Raw genomic sequence first — 21,983 nt, forward strand, 5'->3', positions numbered from 1 at the left:
TAAGATAGAGTACAAATACACAGTTGGAGTAAAGTCTTATCAAACATTAGTGTACGGAGGAATACTCGTAGCTAGTTTTCTAGTATATTTTCTTATCATTTTCTTCTCTTCCCCTCCTTCTCGCCAACTTATTTACTCGGTCTCATAGATTATGTAAGTGTAACAGTTTCTTGTTGAAGAGATGTATTTTTATAAGATACTAACTTCTTGGTTACTTATAATTTTTGTTTATTTTATTGACTTGACTAATTCGCATCGCACTAATTCAACTTATGAGATAATTTCTCTAAAAGGTATATTAGTTTTATATTTAGTTTTATGTTAGCATTGGGAATATTTACTTCCATTAGCAAATATATTTTCTTAAATAAGTATTTGTTAATAAGTCTGTACTAATGTGCAAATATATTTTCTTAAATAATCTACGGATTCAATTCAAGTATCAATGTTAGGTTTGAGCAAAAACTAGAAATCCAAACCTCAACCGGAAAATTTAATCATGATTCAAACACATTACATTAGTGATAAATATTTGAATGGGGCTAGTGTCTTGGTGGTTAGGGTTTGGTTCGGATAATATTCGAAAACCTGTTGACATGTGTAATTTCTATTAATTTTCTTATTTTTTTCCCTTCCCATCATTTGAAAGTTAAAACAAAAATCAAACTATATTAAGCTAAATAATTAAATTTTATAAAAATACAACAAATTAGTATCTTGGATTCATATCTTCCTACATTATTTCTTTGTTTTCTTTTTCATCATCTCAAGTGAAAACAAAAATCAAAATTCTATTATGCTAAATAATTAAATTGTCACCTAAATTTTTTATTATAAGAAATATGAAAGGGATTGTTTAAATGAGGGGCATGTTTACAACAAAATTATTTATTGCATCATTATAAGCTTCATTGATCAAGACCAAATTATATGAATAATGTAATTTTGTAACTCCAATAAGCCAAGATGAAGATTTGTGAATAAAATTTTTCCAAAGATCATTTGTATTCTACAAGCATCTTCTCAATTATCCAAAAAAATAATGTCTTGTTCTTATCCAAAATCATGGATTTGATTTGGTAACTAAATATTTTAACATTTTAATTCTCTTAGGTGTGTGTTAAATTTTAAAACATTACATTAACAAAGGAACAAATTTTCAGTTACCTCTTGTTTCTCTAATAAAAAACTTCAAACCTCATCCCAAAATTTGAATTTAAACTGAAAGTTTAATCAGTTTATCTATTTTAATGTAATTTTCACTATTTATAGTATTATGCATAAAATTTTTATACTAAAATTCAATTAGTTTATACATTTATTATAGTGATGTTAGGATTTCTGACTATGTAAATATTTGTGCAATTTTTTAGCAAATTTTGTGCATTTGTTATGAAGAAATAAAACATTTTTGTGGTTGTTTGTCTTCATCTCATAGTCCAAATATAGACCATCAAATCAATAGAGTGGTTATAGCTATTGCAAATGGGTAAAATATCTCACTCCAAAACATAATAAATAGAGTGGAAGATGTTGTGTTGAAGAAGTCTTTGTTCATGCATGAAACTTTCTTACTGCTCTTGCAGCTATCTATGTGGAAATATGCTAAACGGATCAATTCCAAGTTGGATGCCAAAGGAGAAGGATGGAGATATAATGGGAGTTTCTTCCTTTGACTTCCACAAGATCTAACCACCAAAAATTGTGTGGACCAACACATATATGTAAGAAGATATGCATGTTTCTGATATATTGGTTTATTTCTTATAGAAAGGTTGATGATATATATATGTTTTATTCTTACAGCTTGAGTGTTTTCTATATGAAAAGCTTCCAATGTCCTTGAGGTAAAGCATGTAGCAATATATATATAAACGCAACAGATCCACGACTCTTTGCGCATGCATGTATCTCACCCATCTCCCTCACATACTTTGCAATGTGTCTCTAGAGCGGGGATTACATGTTCATTTTGCTGAGATTATCTTCAGTAGTACCAAGAATTATAAAAGCTTGGAGAGACGACTTTTTGACATATATTAGCCATAGGATAAAAAACCGAACCGAAATAACCGAACCGAACCGAACCGAAATTTTGAGTGTTCGGTTTGGGTTTGGTTATTAGGGCAGAACCGATCGGCAGCTTCTAAAATTAAAATCGGTTCTCGGTTATTTCGGTTCGGTTCAGTTGAACCAAACGGTTAACCGAACTAAATCTAAAGTCTAAACCTTAATACATTGATGATTGACGAGTGACTTCACTTCTTCGTCTTTTTTTTTGTTTTTTCACGAACTAGACATATATTCGATAGAGAGAAAAAACAACAATTCTGGTGAGATTCTCTAAACTCTTTATTATATAAGAAAAGAGTTTCACGAACAACTCTTCACTTCTCACGAACAATGGCTCCGGCTCAACGGTGACGAGGGCACAGTCTTCTGCTCCTTATTATTCTTCTTTTACTCTCTTATTATTTTTATTATTCATACTCTTTTCTCTCATCCAATCTTATCCCATCATCTCCATCTTCTGCTTCCTCTCCGTATTATTCTTATTATTCTTCTTCTCTGATCTTCTTCTTTTCTTCTCATATGTCCTTCTCCAATTATTTTCCTTCTTCTCCCATCACCGTTCACAGAACAAACTATCTCTTGTGGCTTGCGGCTAGCGGCTAGGGCAACACAAGGAGTGCATTGATGTGGACCGGGCTTTTATTTTATTTTTGTTTTATTACAGATCTTTATTTTCTATGTTAAGTAACGGGCTTTTATTTTAGTTTGGCCCATTTATTTTTGACTTAACAATGAAAATTGGTTTTTTCGGTTTTTATACCCAAAAACCGAATAACCCGAGAACCGAACCGACCCGAACCGTTTTTAATTTCGGTTCAATTCGGTATATATTTTTATAATTGAAAAAACCAAAAAATCGAAATAACTGAACCGAACCAACCGAATAAACCGAACTCTCAGGGCTAATTTATACATTCAAGTAATGAGAATACATGTTTCACTTTTTGTGAAGAAGACAATCTCTAGTATGAATTTGATAAGAAATAAGAAGTTATCTCTTTATTATCGGAATGAATTGATACACTGTTTGATATGAATATCTCTAGACCATCACTCTTCTCCCTCAACAATCATATGTTGTTGTTACACTCTCAATTGTATTGCAATACAATGCATAAAGAAGAGTTGTTTACAATAGTTTATATACAATTGACTCCTATTTGTTCGCACTTTTCATTTGATTCTTCCACACATCCTCCTCCACTTCTTTCTTTCTTCCTTGTATACACAAAGTGAAGCAGTGCTTTACTTAAGCTTGGTCCGAGATAATTTGAAACAATATTTCCAAAAAACACTTAAGAAGGTACTGCCTATGCCAGATACAATGGAAGCTGGAACTCCATGAAGCTTTATTCTAGAAGCTTGTGTATCTTTCTTGATCTTCATCTACATAACTCCATAGAGTAAGATTGATAGTCCAAAATTGTGACTTAGACAAATGTGACTCGTTAAGCTCTTCATCAATTATTGTTCTGTCCTGAGAAAATGGATCACATTTAGGAATATATAATATATACCAAACGTGGTCCAAGAATGAACTTCCAAGTTAAGGAAACACATATAACACCAGAGCAGTACAGATGAACGTCCAAGAATTTTGAACAAAACTAAAACAGTCAAATGCTCTTTGTTCTCCCCAAAGTCAATCTTATATACAAAGAAGATCAAATGGGTATTGTGTATAAAAAAATTTCAAAACAAATGTCAGTGATTGAAATAACCCGATCCGTTTTTTTTTTTAATTCCCTAACATCTATTGATCTCATACTCACTAGCAACCTAACCCCAATCAAACAAGAGTGGATGACATAAATCACTACCATTAATCCAATAACCAATAATAAATAAACGATTAAACAATATCATCTATCCAGCAATACCAATAACATAAACAAAGTCATATAACAGCAAACCAGCAACCTAACAACCGTTCTACACCATATTGTTCCATTCTAGCAACATAACAACAACATAGAACAAACAATCGAGCCTCTAGAACATTCTCCTCTTCATTGCCTTGATTCTACGATCACACTTTGCCTTTACCTGCACCACAAAAGAGAGGCGTAAGTATTACCAGAAATACTTAGTGAGGCGATCCTCCCATCTACTGGGCTATACACACAAGCGAAAAGATAAACACATACAACACACAAATAAGCAAGCAAACCAAACAACTCTGAATACATGTGTCGACACTGCGCCCTTGCGTCAACCGACACACTCCTTGCATCGACCGATGCAACCTCTCCGCGTTGATCGATGCACTCCTCGCATCGACCGATGCAACGTCCCTTGCATCGACCGATGCAACCGTCAAATCCCTAGTTGCGTTAACCGATGCACCTCTTGCATCAACCGATGCAATGCTCATCATCTTCATCGAATCCTTAGATGCGTCGACTGATGCATACCTTACATCAATTGATGCAACGCCCATCGTCTCCATCTAATCCCTAGCTGCATCGACCAATACACATCTTGTATCGATCTATGCAGTTGCGCGGATCATCGCCGAAACAAATTCTCTTGGATTCTCTTGGCTCCAAACGTCGCCACAACGTCGGTGATGCCAAATCTGCCTCCCACAAGCACGAATATCACCACAAACACTCACAAAAGCAATCAAACACACCAAATCACACAAATTACACATCTAATGGCTTAGATAAGTCACGGTCACGCACTCACCTTTGCAAAACAGAGAAAAACGGACTACACACAACCAAAGACAGCCCACAACACGCTTCTAACATGTTCACAGCCTCATATCTCCAACCACAAGAACAGATCTCTCAAGCCTAATGAAGATGGTGATTCACCTATTGATAAAATTCAAGACATCGACGGTAGTGTGGATGTTACAAACGTTTATGTTCACACTGGTCATAGTGTCAAAACTAGCCTTGATTTGAGGTTGTCTCCTTGGAACGGCGTTTGGTGGTCCAAAAATTACCTGATCAAGCTGAGATTTTGTGGGGAGCTTCACGGTACTATAACCTAAATATTCAACGGTGGGATCGGGGTTTTAACGGTTAGTTATGGTTTTAACCGTGTGTTTATGAGGCTCATTGGTATAGAATAAATGGTGACATTATAATGTTTGGTTGGCAAACTGAGGATGGATGGAGCTGCAACTTGTATGAGTGTTCTCTAATATTGGTTCTGACATGGGAAAGGAGAATTGATTTCCATCATTTAAGTGGCAAAGGTGAGGGTGGTAATCGCAGAAACACAATGATTATTTTCTAAGCATGTTTTTCATGAATTGCTTGTATAGGTTTGGAAACTATGTGATTGGTTATGTCTATTGTTTGATATTGCATGATATGATTATAATGTATGATGACATGGTATGATGATATGATGCATGATATAATGAGTTGATGTGTAACATGATGATTGTGGAATGATGATATGAAATGAGATTATGTGATGGGGGCATGAACATGAGATTTTTTCGTGACTCGTGATGGGCAAACCTGAGATTGGTTTTGTACCTGGTAATTGGACGAACATGAGATTTGTTTCGTACCTGGCGATTGGACGAACATGAGATTTGTTTCGTGCCATGCTAAGCTGATGAGATTTCGGTTTAGCGTAGTTTATGAATGTGTGTATTGATGAATGTGTTGGTGTTTAAATATGGTTTAAGAAATATTATGAATACGCTAGGTTGAGTATTATGTGAAACCGTTATGTTTGTTGGATATATGTCAAGAATGTGGAGTCTGATTCTATGCTACGCATTTATTGTTGAATGTGATTAGAATGTCGTCATTGTGTTCACCCTTTTATCTTTTTCCTCAGGTTAAAGGCTTTGTGAGTTGTTGAACAAGTTTTATGATTGAAGAGTTTTATTTTTAAGAAAGAAGCATTTTGGCAGGACCATTTGAATAACACATTGTCTTGGCTGATAAGGCGGGACGGGTGTTACACAATATATTGTACTTTTGAAAAGCAACGATTCTTAGAAGGATGACAAAGTAGTCTGGGGACAAATTTTGTAAGTTTGATTTAGATAAATGATTTGAATTTAAGATGTATTGTAATTGGACAGTGTTTGGTGAAAGGAAAAAGTCTTCATGCATACAGAGAGATACAGAGCAACATTGTTCTAAGAAGAAAATTATCAAAAAAAAGTCACAAACAGAAGTTTATAAAGATACATGAAGGAATTCATAAACAGAAATAGATAGAGGGTTCACGACAGATAGGTTTATTGATCAGATTCTCAAAACCACGACCAAGCTGGCGAGACTTTTTATTAGCTTTGGCCAAACACTCTCAGCCAATTCCTTCTTGATTATTCATTGCAGTCTTGCCACAACTCCTAGTGTAATGAATTGTCCACAAGCTCATAATGGCCTTTCACAAAATCATCATTTGCAAATTCCCACTTGTGTTCAGAATCCTCAACCTTCTTGATGCACTGGGAATAGGATACAAAGATATAACTGTTAGACCTTGCTATAATGCAGAAAGAAAGAAAAAAATAATTTACCAGAAATTCTTCAAACTTAACTTTATAATGGACCTTGGCTGCGTCTATACCTCGATGCATGGTATCTTTGAGGAGATTTCAATTAATTTAGAATTTAAGAGATACTGGAAAATATTTTTCTAATTAAATATTTTATTCAATTATTTCAAAACACAATCGTATTCTTTCTTAATTTAAACTAGACGAGAAGTAAAGTAAGTGGTTCGGTTTGGGTTCGGATTTTGTATAAAACATGATCGGGTTCAGTACCTCTAAGGTTCGGATACCCGATCGGCTTCGGGTAATATCTGAACCCGAAATAAAACCCGAACTAATCCGAATTAAATGTAAAAATGCATCTAGGAAGAATTGAACCCAGTACCTTAGACATTTAAAAGTGCATATTAAACCATTTTGCCATCTTAGTTTCTTTTTCCTAATGTGAAACGTTAAATATTTCTATATATACATGTGTTCTGAAATTTTTAAAATGATTAAAAAAAAAATTATTCATGATTTTTTTGAATTCGGGTATACCCGAATAACCCAAACCCGAACGGATAATACCCAAACCCGACCCGAAAGTACAAAAAATTTGAATGGGTTCTATATGCCTAAACCCAAAAACCCGAAAAACCCGAAAGTCCAAACCCGATCGGGTTCGGGAACCCGAATGCCCAGGGCTAATTAAAACTAAATTTTAACCCGCGGTACACCGCGTACATATAGTTTTATTATTATTTATATTTTATATTCTATTCGTTTGTTAAATATTGGATGTTTTATAAATAGAGAAATAACCTATTTTCTGCCGTTTGTGCGACTAAATGTTTATATTAATTTTTAACCTATAAAATACTATATGACCATTTTTTTATTATATTTAGTTTGTTTTGTTTAGTGTTTGAGATTCTATTTCGATTTTTAATTATTATAACAAAAAATAAGGGATCTGAATACATAATAAGTCATTTATATGACGTGATTAAGTCACATTTTTCCTAATGAATTAATTATTTTACACAATCTTAGGTAAAACAAATTGATTTTATATGTCAGATATTATAATATTTATAGTGTTGGCAAATAAAAAAATGAGGATTTAACCCGTGTTAGCACATATTTTAAAATATTTTATTAATTCCAACATGTCCTTTTTATAACCACATTATATAGTATTTTTACTTTTTTAATTTTACATATTCATAATATTTTAAATTTTATTAAATTTATATATATATATATTAATTATAATATTTAAATAATTATGAATCGAAGTTCTTCTTTTTTACGTTAAGAATCAAAACTCACAGGTTTGGAAAATAAAATGGAAAATATATCATAGTTTATGACTTTATGTCTCTATATAATATTGATTGCTGTTTTTTATTTTTGGTTGGAATGAAATGTAAAATATTTAGAAAACAAAATCTGAAATGATGTTATTTTTGGAAAGTTTTTAGGGATTAAATTTGTAAATAAGTTTTTAAATACATATAACTTCAAGGGTAAAACACAAAATGTACTTTATAGATGTTAATATAGATTTAGGAAACAAAATCTATCGTGATACTATTTTTAGAAATTTTTGAGAGGTTAATGTTGTAAATAAAAATTTTAATAAATAAAACTAAAAGGGCATAACACAAAATTTGTACTTCAAAAATATTAATATAGGTTTTCTTTTCTTTGCTTAAGTAAGACACTTGTGGTTATGTTTTTAAAGTAACTTTACTACTGGAAAAATTTGAGCATTCTTAGAGTGTCCACATCAGCAATTCTAAAACACTCTTTTTTATGCCACATCAGCAGCATAAATCAATCTAATTTTTGGTTTGGATTGTTATCCTTCGTCGTCATTGTCTTGACTATCGACCATCATCTCCACCTTTGAAACTCGAACGATTCATCTTCCTCCAAAAAGAAGAAAAAAACGCTACCGTTATCAAATCTCACCGCCTCTCCACTTCGTTATCTTCACCCTCCCATCAATTTACATCGAACAATATTAATCGCCACTACCTTCATCATAACCTTTCAAAAAAATCTCACATCGCCGAGCATTACTACTAATAAAACTCTCCAAAGAGTCATTATAATCAAAACATGGCACCAACTAAAGTACAATATCTTCTCCCCAGCCGGACACCTTTCAGATCTTTGTTGAAATTGATGGAGTCTTAATTAGTCGGACTGATTCATTTTTGGGAAGCTCGGACTCTACTATTCTCACCAAGGTGGTGTATACTGCTTAGAAGGTTAATTTGATTTCTGTTTAGTTTTTATCTTCTTTTTCCTCATGTTAAATCATCTTATTCTCAACTTTCTGAGGTCAAACAAATTTTAGGAAATATTCCATATACATTCTCAAAATTGACCAGCATGAGGTTTTTGTAAGTATCTCCTTGTTTAAATAAGTTATGGCGTTATGCACTAAAATAAGTTTATGTAAAGTACATATTGTCAATTATTGGTGTTGTCCCTAGCTAATCTCTATTTTTATACTCTATTTAAACTATCAATAAGAATCAGTAAGAATCATCTATTAGATAAACCCACAATCTTTTATGGAAAGCTATAACCATAATATCATAAAAGATAACACAACTTTATAACATAGAGCCGATAAACTTTAGTTTCAATACCAACCAAAAACTTCATAATAATATCAATGTTACATAACAACAAATCGAAGCTTACCTCAGCACAAACACTACACATTCTTCCATTTAATATTCAAGAACATCGCTTCTCACCATTCTTGTGTTTTGTTTCCAGTGATTCAAGAAATAAGGATGGATATACATTGATTATTAATATGAAGATAATGTTGAATCATTACATACATAAAACTCATAATAATAAAATAGCAAAAAAAAAAAACTATGATTGTTGGAGAAAATAAATTCACTCTTAGTTATACTCTGGTTAGGTAAGCTTAAACCGATGTTAGTTATTTTAATAGACCGTATGTTATGTTGATAAGATTATATATCATGTGGAGGGTCGTGTATATTGTGAATATTCAACACAAAGATAGGAATAATTTATATTTTTAATATATAATCCTCATATGACCGACTTATTTATTAAGTCTACACATGAGGTTGCAACCGATAATACTAAGTCCAACCCAACTATAACTAGGGTTTAGTGGCAACTATAAAGAGAGGTCCCTGAAACGTAAAGAGGAGGAGGGGGAGATTCCACAAGGAAAGGAGAAAACCCTAAAACCTTCTAAGAGATAATGATGAAGAATCAATGGCTATGGCCATAGACACGCCCATGGATTCTACATATTTATGTCAAGATTTCTGAAAACCCTTCTTCCATATGTGTTAGAGGATTCTAATCTATTATTATTACAAATTCTGTAAACAAAAAAGGCTCATGAATAAAATATCTCTTCAAGCGTTTATCCGTAGAACTGTGTTGATCCAAGACGGTTAAAATTTGCCCAAACAATTGGCGCTAGAAGGAGGGGCAGTTTTAACTACGTGAGTATGAACGACGTGAGAGGTAATTTATATGAGTTAATATGAGATCGAAGATAAGCTCATGAAATCTACTATGGTGATGGAGAATCTAATGATTGGGGGCAAAGCCACCAACACTAAAAGGTATAAGATCACAAGCACATGTCGTTCAAAGGAAACTACAAAAGACAATTGCGGAAGATCAGTATCGTTCGTCTCATGATAAACACTACCATGATCCATGACGCATGGAGGAACACACTTGAGACTTTGTGTATAGTGACGGTTGATCAGTATCATTCTCATGGAAGATCAGTATTACGGTGGATTGGCATTGCGGAAGATCAGTATCATTCGTCTCATGGATTTTATTTGATAAGAACCAAGCACCGAACAGGGATCGGAGCCTAATCACTGGAATGTATTAACAAGAATATAATTCGCACACTACAAGAAAACGTGCATTTTGGGACTACATTTTGTGACTACTTATTCAGTCGCAAAATAGAGCGATGCTTTTGAGACTATTTTGCGACGACTTAACGACTACAAAAAAATTTGGAGAGAAAAATGTCGCTTATTAACGACAAAACATAAAGGTCACAAAAGGGTCTTAAATTTGTAACAACCCGTCCCGTGGATCCCAAGCTGGCCATGCAGGGCATCGATCCTAACCCCTCACCGTAGAAAGGAACTCACATCCAAATCCACCAGTAGGTTATTGGTGCGCCAGACGTTCCTCGAACCCTGATCCCCACCCTTTAACAACCTTTCCAGGCGTTCCTCGAACCCTGGTCACCAATTGACCTGCAGATCAAATGGTGACAGCTTGTCCCGTGGAAAGGTTATTAAAGGGTGGGGACAAGGGTTCGAGGAACGTCTGACGCACCAATAACCTACTGGTGGATTTGGATGTGAGTTCCTTTCCATGGTAAGGGGTTAGGATCGATGCCCTGCAGGGCCAGCTTGGGGTCCATGGGGGCGGCTAGTGGGGTCCACGGGACGAGTTGTTACATAAAAATTGTTGATCAATTGGTGACAGCTTGTCCTGTCGGAAGGTTGTTAAAAGGGTGGGGACTAGGGTTCGAGGAACGTCTGGCGCACCAATAACCTAATGGTGGATTTGGATGTGAGTTCCTTTCCACGGTGAGGGGTTAGGATCGATGCCCTGCAGGGCCAGATTAGGGCCTATGGGGACAAGCTAGCGGGGGGCTAGTGGGGTCTACGGGACAGGTTGTCACAAAATTAGCGATTACATTAGGACTATTTTGCGTCGAAAATAAATTCATCTCAAAATAGTCACAATTTGCGACTACACTGTGACCAGCTATATAGTCAGTAAAGCAAGTTGCAAAAACGTCGCATATTGAGGACTTATTTGCGTTAGCATTTTTTACCCTTATTTAGTAACAAAGACATCACAATTTTGCGACTATATTGTGACTGATATCTGAAGACTTTGCGACTAACACCTGATTTAGCTACTCTTTTAAGACTGTTTACCCACTCTCTATATTTTTTATTTTGAAGTTTCACATTTGAGATTCATTTACATGTTTAGGTTGATGTTTATGCTTTGTTTTGCTCACCTTATCAATAATAACTTTCTCAAAGTATTAAATTTCAATGACTATAAACTAAACATCCATAAGTTCAAAATTTATCTTAAGTGTTACATGTTCTTTTATGAGAATGTGTTGCAATGAAGAAAAATTCAAAACTAAGTGATGTTAACATTGTTTTACTAAATCTTACTATTACATGTACTTTATACTACTACTTTAAGTTCTCCTTAGTGATTTATATAAACAGTTTTGTTCATAATGTGTAGAATTCAAGATTTTTTTTTTTTTGTCAACCATTGGACCACAACTGACCGGCCCATTAGCCAAATCCCTATATTCGTAGGGAGCGGGGCTCGATCCCGGGTGTGATGGTGCCTTGTGCATTAAGGACTTACCATTTGCCACTGCACTAAGGTCACTTCACTTCAAGATTTTTATTTTGTGACGTATATATGGTAGTCTTAAAATGGTCACACATTGCGACTGATTTGCCACTATATTACGACTATCTCAATTTGTCACTCTTTTGCTATCAATTAGAGACCTTTTTTGCGATGATATTGTGACTGATATCTGAAGACTTTGCCACTAACACCTGATTTAGCTACTATTTTAAGACTGTTTACCCACTCTCTATATTTTTTATTTTGAAATTTCACATTTGAGATTCATTTACTTGTTTAGGTTGATGTTTATGTTTTGTTTTGCTCACCTTATCAATACTAACTTTCTCAAAGTATTAAATTTCAATGACTATAAACTAAACATCCATAAATTCAAAATTTATCTCAAGTGTTATATGTTCTTTTACGAGAATGTGTTTCAATGAAAAAAAATTCAAAACTAAATGATGTAAACATTGTTTTACCAAATCTTACTATTACATGTACTTTATACTACTACTATGAGTTCTCCTTAGTGATTTATATAAACAGTTTTGTATATAATGTGTAGAATTCAAGATTTTTGTTTTGTGACGTATATATGGTAGTCTTAAAATGGTCACCCATTGCGACTGATTTGCCACTACATTACGACTATCTCAATTAGTCACTCTTTTGCTACCAATTAGAGACCTTTTTGCGATGATATTGTGACTGATATCTGAAGACTTTGCGACTAATACCTCATTTAGTTACTCTTTTAAGACTGTTTATCCACTCTGTATATTTTGAAATTTTGAAATTTCACATTTGAGATTCATTTACATGTTTAGGTTGATGTTTATGATTTGTTTTGCTCACCTTATCAATAATAACTTTCTCAAAGTATTAAATTTCAATGATTATAAACTAAACATCCATAAATTCAAAATTTATCTTAAGTGTTACATGTTCTTTTATCGTGAGTAATACATACACAAAATCTCTATAAAACTCTTGTTTATCAATGTTTTAAACAAAATATTTGTATTTTCTGTGACATGTACAAGTGTTACATGTGGTTTCAGTTGAAACTTGTTAGTTATGTATCTTATAAACTAACTTATCAAAACATTGTTTTATCTTTTTAAACTGAGATTTTTATCTTTTAAAACTGAGTATATCTAAAATTAAAATCCAATACTTAAATCTTCAAAAAAAAAACATAATCATTGAAAGCCTAAATTATGAACAGAAAAAAGACAATTATATAAACAATTTTGAATTTGTATTCAAAATCATATACACAACTAAAATAAATATGAAACCAAAATTATTTGGTTTGGGCGGTCAAACCCAAAAATTCCAACCATTCCACTATTTTATTTAGTTTTTCCGGTTAATGTGAAATTATTTGGAATAAGGGTAGTGGGTTAATTATATATCTGTTTATATATAATTAATTGTATTTTTCTGATTTCTAAATAATTTAAATTATCATATCTTAAACAATTGCATTCCAATTTTCATATTCTATAAACCAAATCTTCGTTTGGACATTATTATAGTGTTATGTAAATTGTGACCAGGTGAGGATACGACATATATTTGTATTATATATAGTATGTCATATCTTTATTTCATTAATTAAAAAAATAAGAAGCCACGTTTACTTAAAATAAATCTAAATGCTCTTCTTCTTCGTTGCTTTACCTTGCAGCGCCGCTGGTAAGAGAAGTTACAGTTTTTTCAGATTTAACCTCAAAACACATATATTTCCATTGATTATACACAGATCAAATCTTAGTTTCAAGTGATTCAACAAAAATTTTAACGATTCTAGTTCATCTGTTATTCGCTTCCTAACCTGAACCTTACGCTTCTCATGCACTGTAGAAACTCAGATCTCTTCCTCTTCGATTTAGCTCCGATCTCTTCCTCTACAATCTAGTTCTGATCTCTTCCTCCTCGACTCGCCATGCGTCTCCCCAGTCGACAGGCTGACCACCATCTCGCTTAACCCTATGATTCTGATCTAACAGGTACTTGTTTCGTCTCTTTTCTCTTCTCTTTCTCGTGATTTGTCGAGTTCAGATTAAGATTTAGACTATCAGATTCATTCTCCATTTCCACTGCTTCTCTCTTAGGTCATACAGATTGGAAGCGTTAAACTCAAACCACTCAACCACTCTTCTTTCTCCGCCTCTGTTTTCTCTCCGTCTCTCCCATTCACAAGCTTTAGACAGCGAAAGATTCTCACCGCCGTTTGTTTCGTCGTTCAAGAACATAAACAGATCCGATGCCACGAGACCACCGAGGATCCTTGGAGCGGGGATCGTCGGCAAACAGCATTTGGTTGCGGCGGCTGAGGGCTCACTAGGGTGATTAGGGTTTTTTTGGTTGATTTTAGCATCCGGTATAACCGTGATTTAGTGGTCGGTTCAATTCTGTAAAAATTATTCAATTCCCAGTTTGGATGGTTTGTTAATATTAATATATATATATTAATTTAAAGAAAAATTGTCACGAAATAATTTAAATATATGAATTTTATTTTTTATTTTAATTTTTTTAATTAATTTTTTTTAATTTGTCGCAAAATTGTCTCAAATCTGTCATATAATTATGGTCACAATTTAGTTTCTAATACACGACCATATTATGCTGTCACAAAAGAATCGTAAATTTAGGACTATTTTAAGACTTACTTATTTAGCGACCATCTATAATAATAGTTATTAAATAGTTGTAAAATAGCTTTTTACGACTGTTTTGTGACGTTTTTAGGAATTGCAAATGGTGTGTTTTCTTGTAGTGATGGTAAAGTTTCATAACAACAACCTGATTCAACAACAAACCTGCTTGTCGAGCAACGTAAGATCAGAATTACGCACAAGGACGAAGGAAGGAAATTGGAAGAACAAAAAACACCAATAGAAGATAAGTATTACTTTTTATTACTGTGTGATGCTTCATAAATTCTGACAATCGTAAGCAACAATGGTTTAGCAATAATTAATGCAACTATGCAAGCATGGCGCAAAACAACATGAAATCAAGACAAAAGCTGTATTCTAAAACAGATGCAAAGTCTCATATATTAAAGAAAAGTTCTGTAATTGTAGCAGTGACCACGGTCACTCCAACATTCAAGTAGTCATTATGACTGTTGTTGAGGATATTGAGAAGGGGTCCAACATCCACTACATGACAAGACTAGTTTTCCCGTGGAGATCAAACCGAAGCTTGTTTTGCATCAGCCAAAAGAGGATCCACAAAAATTCATAGCGGCTCCCGGAAGCTTCAACTGCAAACACAGCCAATATGGCACCAATCAAGATAAGTTTTCTAATGACCATTCATAAATTCTCTTTAAAGTACCATAGTTGTTTTAAATCTAGAATCTAGATCCTTTCTTTGTGCTCCATGAGATAAGTAGATAAGTCACGCCCTTGTCACTAATGGTTTAATTATAAGTAACTAGTTGCTTAGCTACTTGTATGTATATACGTATAAAAACGATATATTAAGAATTAAGCATGCATGCACATTGGAAATATATTGGTGTACGTGTATTGTAGAAGAATTTGATAAAAAAAAATAAGTTCTTAAGAACAAGGGATCCGTAAGATCACAAAAGGTTTAGCAATAAGCATCTACAATAAATAAATATAGATGTGTCTCTAAAGGTAACAGAAGCTATGTGCTCATCTAAAATAGCCTGGAAGACTACGTTCATCTACGGTAAAGGTTAAGTGCCTTGCAACAGAGGTCAAAGTTCATCGAGTAACTTGAAGCAATACATTTGTTTTTTAAGTTACTTGAAAAGGAGCTGGCTAAAACATTGTAGCTTCATGAGAAATAGAAAAAGTGATCACGATTGCTATGAAAAGAACAGAAGCGGCTACCATCGCTATATAGAATGATGTGGATACGGTCGCGTAAAGATAATTTGACTACAATCGCTACACAAAAAGACGTGGTTATGGTCGCGTAAAGGATAAATTGGCTACAATCACATATGTTGAGAGGAAATACAACAACCAGAAGAAAAAAAATCAACGACTAAGGTCATACAAAAAGGAAACAGAAGCTATGCCTCCTAGCAAATAGAAGTGACTATGGTCGCTTAAAGAATACTTATTAGCGAGACGTCGCCGGAATAATTGGCAAAGTCATAACGTGCATGGAATTATGACGAAATTCAACTATTGAACAAAATCAAGAGGAAATGCTTCAAAATAGAAGAAAAACAAGAACAAAAAAAAAGTTGTGATCAACGATCACTACTGAACAAAGTAAAGGAAAAGGCCTGCCTGCAGACCATGACCAATGCTAATCGAATAAGAGGCAACACCTCTTACAAGCATAACAAGCAACGACCATGGTTGATGTTGTTGGTATAGATGACTGCGATGGATGTCATTGCCAGACAAAAATCACAAGCTTAATGGAAATAAAGTAGCTACGGTTGCTGATAACAGGATTTTCACTCAGGATATCAATTCCCTATGCAGTTGTAGTACAAAGGGTTATCAATCCAAATGGTTGTTATGCTAACAGATGAGATATGATCAAACTATGCAAGTCAAGCCAAGCAGTTATGGGGTTTGATCTAACAATCCTAAAATAATTAAAAGAAATTAAATAAACAAGAACCACACGACCTAAGCACTCGATGCAAGCATTCGAGTACAAGATCGGCTGGAGTGAACGGGTAAAGAAGAAGAGTATGAACAGCTCGAAGGTGTACACGAAGCTGGTGATCGGGTACCAGTTCGGGTATAGGGTCGAGTTATGAATAAAAACGTAAACAATCAAGATGTGAAAGCTCCTAAGGATGGGGTAATCGACTCCTAAATGTTCCTGACCAGTATGGATGTCCTACATGCTTCAAGCAAATATTCCCTAGACAATGAATCTCTAAAATCTTGTTAAAACACTCTCGTGATAGAAACAATCAACCTTGATCACTCCCCTACCCAACTCTCGTTGGAGAAACATGACCAAGCAGGCAATACAAACCGATTCATTATTGTCAATAAACTCCTTACACATCTAATCTCTTAGGCTAAGTGAGTAAATCTCTAGCATTGATTGATTCAAGCATTTCATCTACATCTCTCGATGGTAAAACACTCTAGACCTAGTCTCAACCTCTCGGTCTGAAAATGGCATTAAGAACATCAATCTAGAAAAGAATTTATATAACATAAACAATCAAGCTAAGACATCATAACTGATCAAGAACACATAATTGTCTATCTCATCCCTAGAAACTTTGTTTCACTACTCAGATCTCATTGCAGAAAACATAAAAACACAAATAAACGAAAATTGCATTGTATTGAAAATAAGATAAAAGCAAAAGAGTACAAAGTCGAAATCTAAAGGAATAGCAACAAAAATGAAAATAAATCCTAACAAAGTGAGGAAAAAGAGTTTGAATCGCTCAGTCTCTCGTTCAGAAGCTCTAGCTCTCTGTTCTGAGTGTCTTCTGCGTGCTAGGGCGAGAGGAAGAAGAGGGGGGTTTATATATGGAAACCCTTTTAACCTAGCTTCCCAGTCCTGCCCAAGGGTCTGCTTGATGAGGTGCACGAGGATGAGGTCGGGTTACTTCTCGGATAGGTCTTCGGGTTGTTCTTCCTACTCTTGTATCCTCTTCGATCGGGTTGGGGTTCGGACTGTTCTTCCTGCTCAATAGCTCTTTCGGGTACATGCTCGGATTTGACCTTGTTTCTCCCCATTTTAGGCTCTAAAGCACCTGTTTTCATCCCAAATGTGCAAATGCAAGAAGGCAATACCCTAAATGGCCTAAATGCGAATTCCTACAGTTAATGACCTAAAAATGCTAAGGTTAGGGTATATATAATGCAAAATATAAACAAAAAATATGCTTAAAACATGTAAATTAGAGAGTTATCAGTTGCTAAAAATTAAACAAAGGTGCAAAGCCTCCTCATAAATCATAAGAATCATAGAATGCTCACTATTAAAATTCGGAGGCAATGTCTCTGATTATAGAAAGTGACAATAGTCACTAAAATAAAACAGAAGAGGTAAAGTCCTTTCAGATGCAATAAGCATATAATGCTCATCACAAATAAATAAACTAGGGGGCAATGCCTCCAAACAAAGAAAAGGTGATGATGATCACTTAATACAAAAGCTGAGGCAAAACCTCGTAAGATATAAGAAGTGCTCATTATATAAAGAAATCAGAGGCGATGTCTCCCAACAAAGATAAGTGACGAGGAAGCATACTCTGATAAACTGGAAGTTGCTTACCCATCGAGGGAGCAAACTTAAAAATACATAAACTTGGTAGTTGCAAATCCATGGAGATAGCAGACTCTGAGACACAAAGATGTTTACCCATTGAGGAAGCATACTCAAATATATTGTAGTTGCTTACCCATTGAGGAAGCAAACTCCACTAAATAAAAATGTACTTACCCATTGAAGAAGTATATTCTAACAAAATAAAAGTAGCTTACCGATGGAGGAAGCAGACTTCATATTGGAGTGAGGAAAAACTTCCTTACATGAAGTGGCAACGATGCCCAATACTAAAACATAATTGAAAAATCTATAGTGTGCAATGACCATGGTCAGGACAAATCAAATAAGAGATGCCTCATAATAAAAAGCACCAGACATTGGTCGCATCAAAAAATAGAAGGGACAACCCTCATTATAAAAAGCACCAAAAATGGGCGCTCCAAAAAAAAAGGGACACACCCTCATCAAATGATGTAATGGTGACCAGCAATTTATTATAATGAATAAGAGGCAAAGCCTTACTATAAATAAACGTCAATAATGGTTGCATCGCATGCATGATTGCGGTAAAAGTATATGATGTGAAAAAGATCGTTACAGAAATCAAAGTAATGATGGTCACTCCTACAAAAACCAGAGGAAAAACTCCTGAGAAATAAGAAACAGCCACAATACTCACAGTAAACTGAGTCATGATGAGCATTGTCGTTTACAGAAAGGAAAGTAACGAGGAACACTACAAAGCAAAGTAGGGGCACAATCTGGCACAATCGGGCACAATCTCTGAAAGAAAAGCAACTATACCACGATTGTTTCAATATTAAAGAGACAAAAAGCTCACTTATAAGGGTAGTGACTACGGTTATTAGCCAAGAAAAACGATGAGTACGTACAATCACCGCTATAAATAATAATTGTGGTTGTTGGGTAAGAACGAACAAAAGGTAGTGAAGAAAACTATACAAAATTATTAAAGAGACAAAAGCTCTCTGATGTAAAATCAGATGGCTACAGTCACATAGCTTAAAAGAAATAGTAACAAACGGACACTAGAGAATCTCAGGAGAAATCACCTCCAAAAAGATCATTGGCGACAGCTACGCACCAACAAAATAATGCGTTTGTGTTCACGCGAAGCCTCCTAAGAAGCAAGAAGCATCGAATGCTCATTACAAAAAAATGAGAGGCATGACCTCCATAAATAAAAGCGGCAACCAACGTCACTGTGACAAATAAGTGACGGCAGGTGTTACTTTTTGACGATCTTAGAAACCGATGGTGTAGCACCTCCCAGATTTGGTAAGAGGATGAGTAAGCTCATAACACAAATAAACGACAGGCGCTACTTAAAAAAGAAAACCGCATCCTCCGAAAAGTCAGCGAGAGGTTGAAACTTGAAAGCTCCAAAAACGAGTAAACAAACAGCAATGCTTGAAAAAGTAGAAGGCAAAGCCTCTGAAAATTTTAGAAGTCCTTATAAAAATCACTCACGTGAGAGTTTAGACAACCATGGTTGTGTGAGTCAAATCTCAATTGTATAAGCTATAGTGAAGGTCACCAATAAACGCTAATAAAGATCATACAGATCGCTTATAAGCTATCCTTTCAATTGCTAATAATGATCATGTAGGCTGAAATGATGAGAGTAATGGTTGTGCAAGTTACTAATGATAATCAAAGGAGCCTCAAGACGTTAAGATATGACCAATGAAGCCAAAATTCAATTGAGTGTGTCGCACAAAGACGTAGCCAAAAGCTCAGTCACCACAACATGTGAGAAGTAAAGAGGCTGTAATAATGCTTAATTAAGAACAATGAGTTACACACACATATAAATAGTACATAGGAGACTAGTGTTACAGCATAAGAAATGTTTGGCCGTGTAAATGAGAGATATTGTAGGCTTCCCACAACAGACCGATACTGAGAAGCATCTTCAACAGGAGAACCGCTGGCAAGTGTGAGCTTGGGCGATGTTGGTAATGGACTAGAGACTGGCTTAGCTTCTAGCATATTGGTTTTGAAAAGAATATCGATGATGTATTTTTGCTGCAGAAGATGCATCCCACGTCGAGACCTAGAAACCTCAATACCCAAAAAATAATGAAGATCAACAGGATCTTTAATGGAGAAGCGGTCTGCGAAGACAGTGAGAACAGCAGCGACAATGTTGGAGCTACTCCCGGTGACAATTATACTGTCAACGTAGACGAGAACGTACGTGATGTGTTGGTCGAAGGTGCAAATGAATAATGAAGCATCATCAAGTGAATTTGTGAATCCAGTATCAAGTAAGTGTTGATTGAGAGACATGTACCATGCACGAGGGGCCTGCTTAAGGCCATAGATTGGCTTCCGCAACCGACAAACGTAAGAGGGTCTATCTTTATCAACAAAACCCAGTGGCTGCGACATAAAAACCTCTTCAGTGAGTTCCCCTTGGAGAAATGCATTGTTTACATCCAGTTGTTTGATAGGCCATGCTTTCTTCACCGCAACATCTAAGACAGCCCGAATTGTTGTAGACTTGATAACCGGACTAAAAGTTTTAGCATAGTCCTTGCCATATTGTTGATGAAAACCCTTAGCCACCAAGCGAGCTTTGTTGCGATCGAGAGTCCCATCAGCAAGAAATTTTGTAGTGAACACCCATCGACAGCCGACAATATTCTGTTGAGCATTAGGAGGCACCAAAATCCAAGTAAAGTTAGCAACAAGAGCATCATATTCAACCGAACACGCCCGTCCCCATTTAGGATCTTTGAGTGCTTGAGCAATTGTTGTTGGTTCAGTCAAGCAAGAGTGAAGAGATGTAGCCATAAAACCGTATTTGTGGATGGGGTTGTGTATATTATTTTGGGATCGAGTTGTCATTTTGTGGTGATTTTGCGGTGTCTCATTATGTTGTGTTTGGTTTTGTGGTCGAGTGGGAACAGCTTGGTGCGGTGGGTGGATTTGTGGTGGTTGTGGCTGAGTTGTGGGTTGCAACTCATTTTGTGGTCGAGCAGTAGGCTTAGTGGATCGAGGTTGTGGCTGAGTCGTGGGTCTCGACTCATTGTTAGAAGGAGCACTAGGCCCCGAGAGTGGAGAAGAAGAAGGGTGAAGAAGACGATACCTGAGGGTGTTGACCAGATGAGAGCGACGATGGCAGGTGAAGGTCATTATCTTAGGTTCCCAAACTCGATGGCATAGAAGACATAGTCGACGTCGGAGCAGAGGAAGGTGATGAATTAAGTGGACCATGACTTGAATTGGCATTTGGTTGTTGGGCCTTGGATCCATGTTGTGTAGTAGAATGTGTTGTTGGGCCTTGAGGCTGACCCAAATTTTTATTACGACGTTGATAGGTATTATTGATAGGAGGTCGCGACAATGGCAAAAGCGGCGACAATGAGGAAGAAGGTGGAGATGACGGTGGTTTCACTGGCGACGGAGCCACTGGAATCGTAGTGACTGACGACAGAGATGACGGTGCACCGGCACACAAGCCAGGTTGGACAGAACTATTCGATACCAACTCACGAAAAGGGAAAATGTGTTCAACGAATTGAACATGGCGGGAAGTATATATGCGGCCAGACTGAATGTGAAGACAACGGTATGCAATTTGAGTAGCAGAGTAGCCAAGAAAAACACATCCTTGAGACCGATCAGCAAGCTTATGTTGTGTATAAGGCCGAAGCCAAGGGTAGCACAAGCACCCAAACACTCGAAGCTTCTCATAATTTGGTGGTTGTTGAAA

At 35.4% G+C, this 21,983-nt stretch overlaps 1 long non-coding RNA gene across 1 annotated transcript; it reads left to right on the plus strand.

Annotated features, from left to right (window-relative positions):
* The first annotated feature begins 13,556 nt into the window (after positions 1–13,556).
* On the plus strand, positions 13,557–14,479 carry LOC104723506 (uncharacterized). Its single transcript, XR_757360.3, has 3 exons — positions 13,557–13,687; positions 13,856–14,001; positions 14,107–14,479. It is a non-coding gene; the product is annotated as an uncharacterized LOC104723506 (long non-coding RNA).
* The last annotated feature ends 7,504 nt before the right edge of the window (positions 14,480–21,983 follow it).

Source organism: Camelina sativa, chromosome 11, assembly GCF_030686135.1.
Source record: "Camelina sativa cultivar CO46 ecotype springtype chromosome 11, ASM3068613v1".
Taxonomy (NCBI): Eukaryota; Viridiplantae; Streptophyta; class Magnoliopsida; order Brassicales; family Brassicaceae; genus Camelina; species Camelina sativa.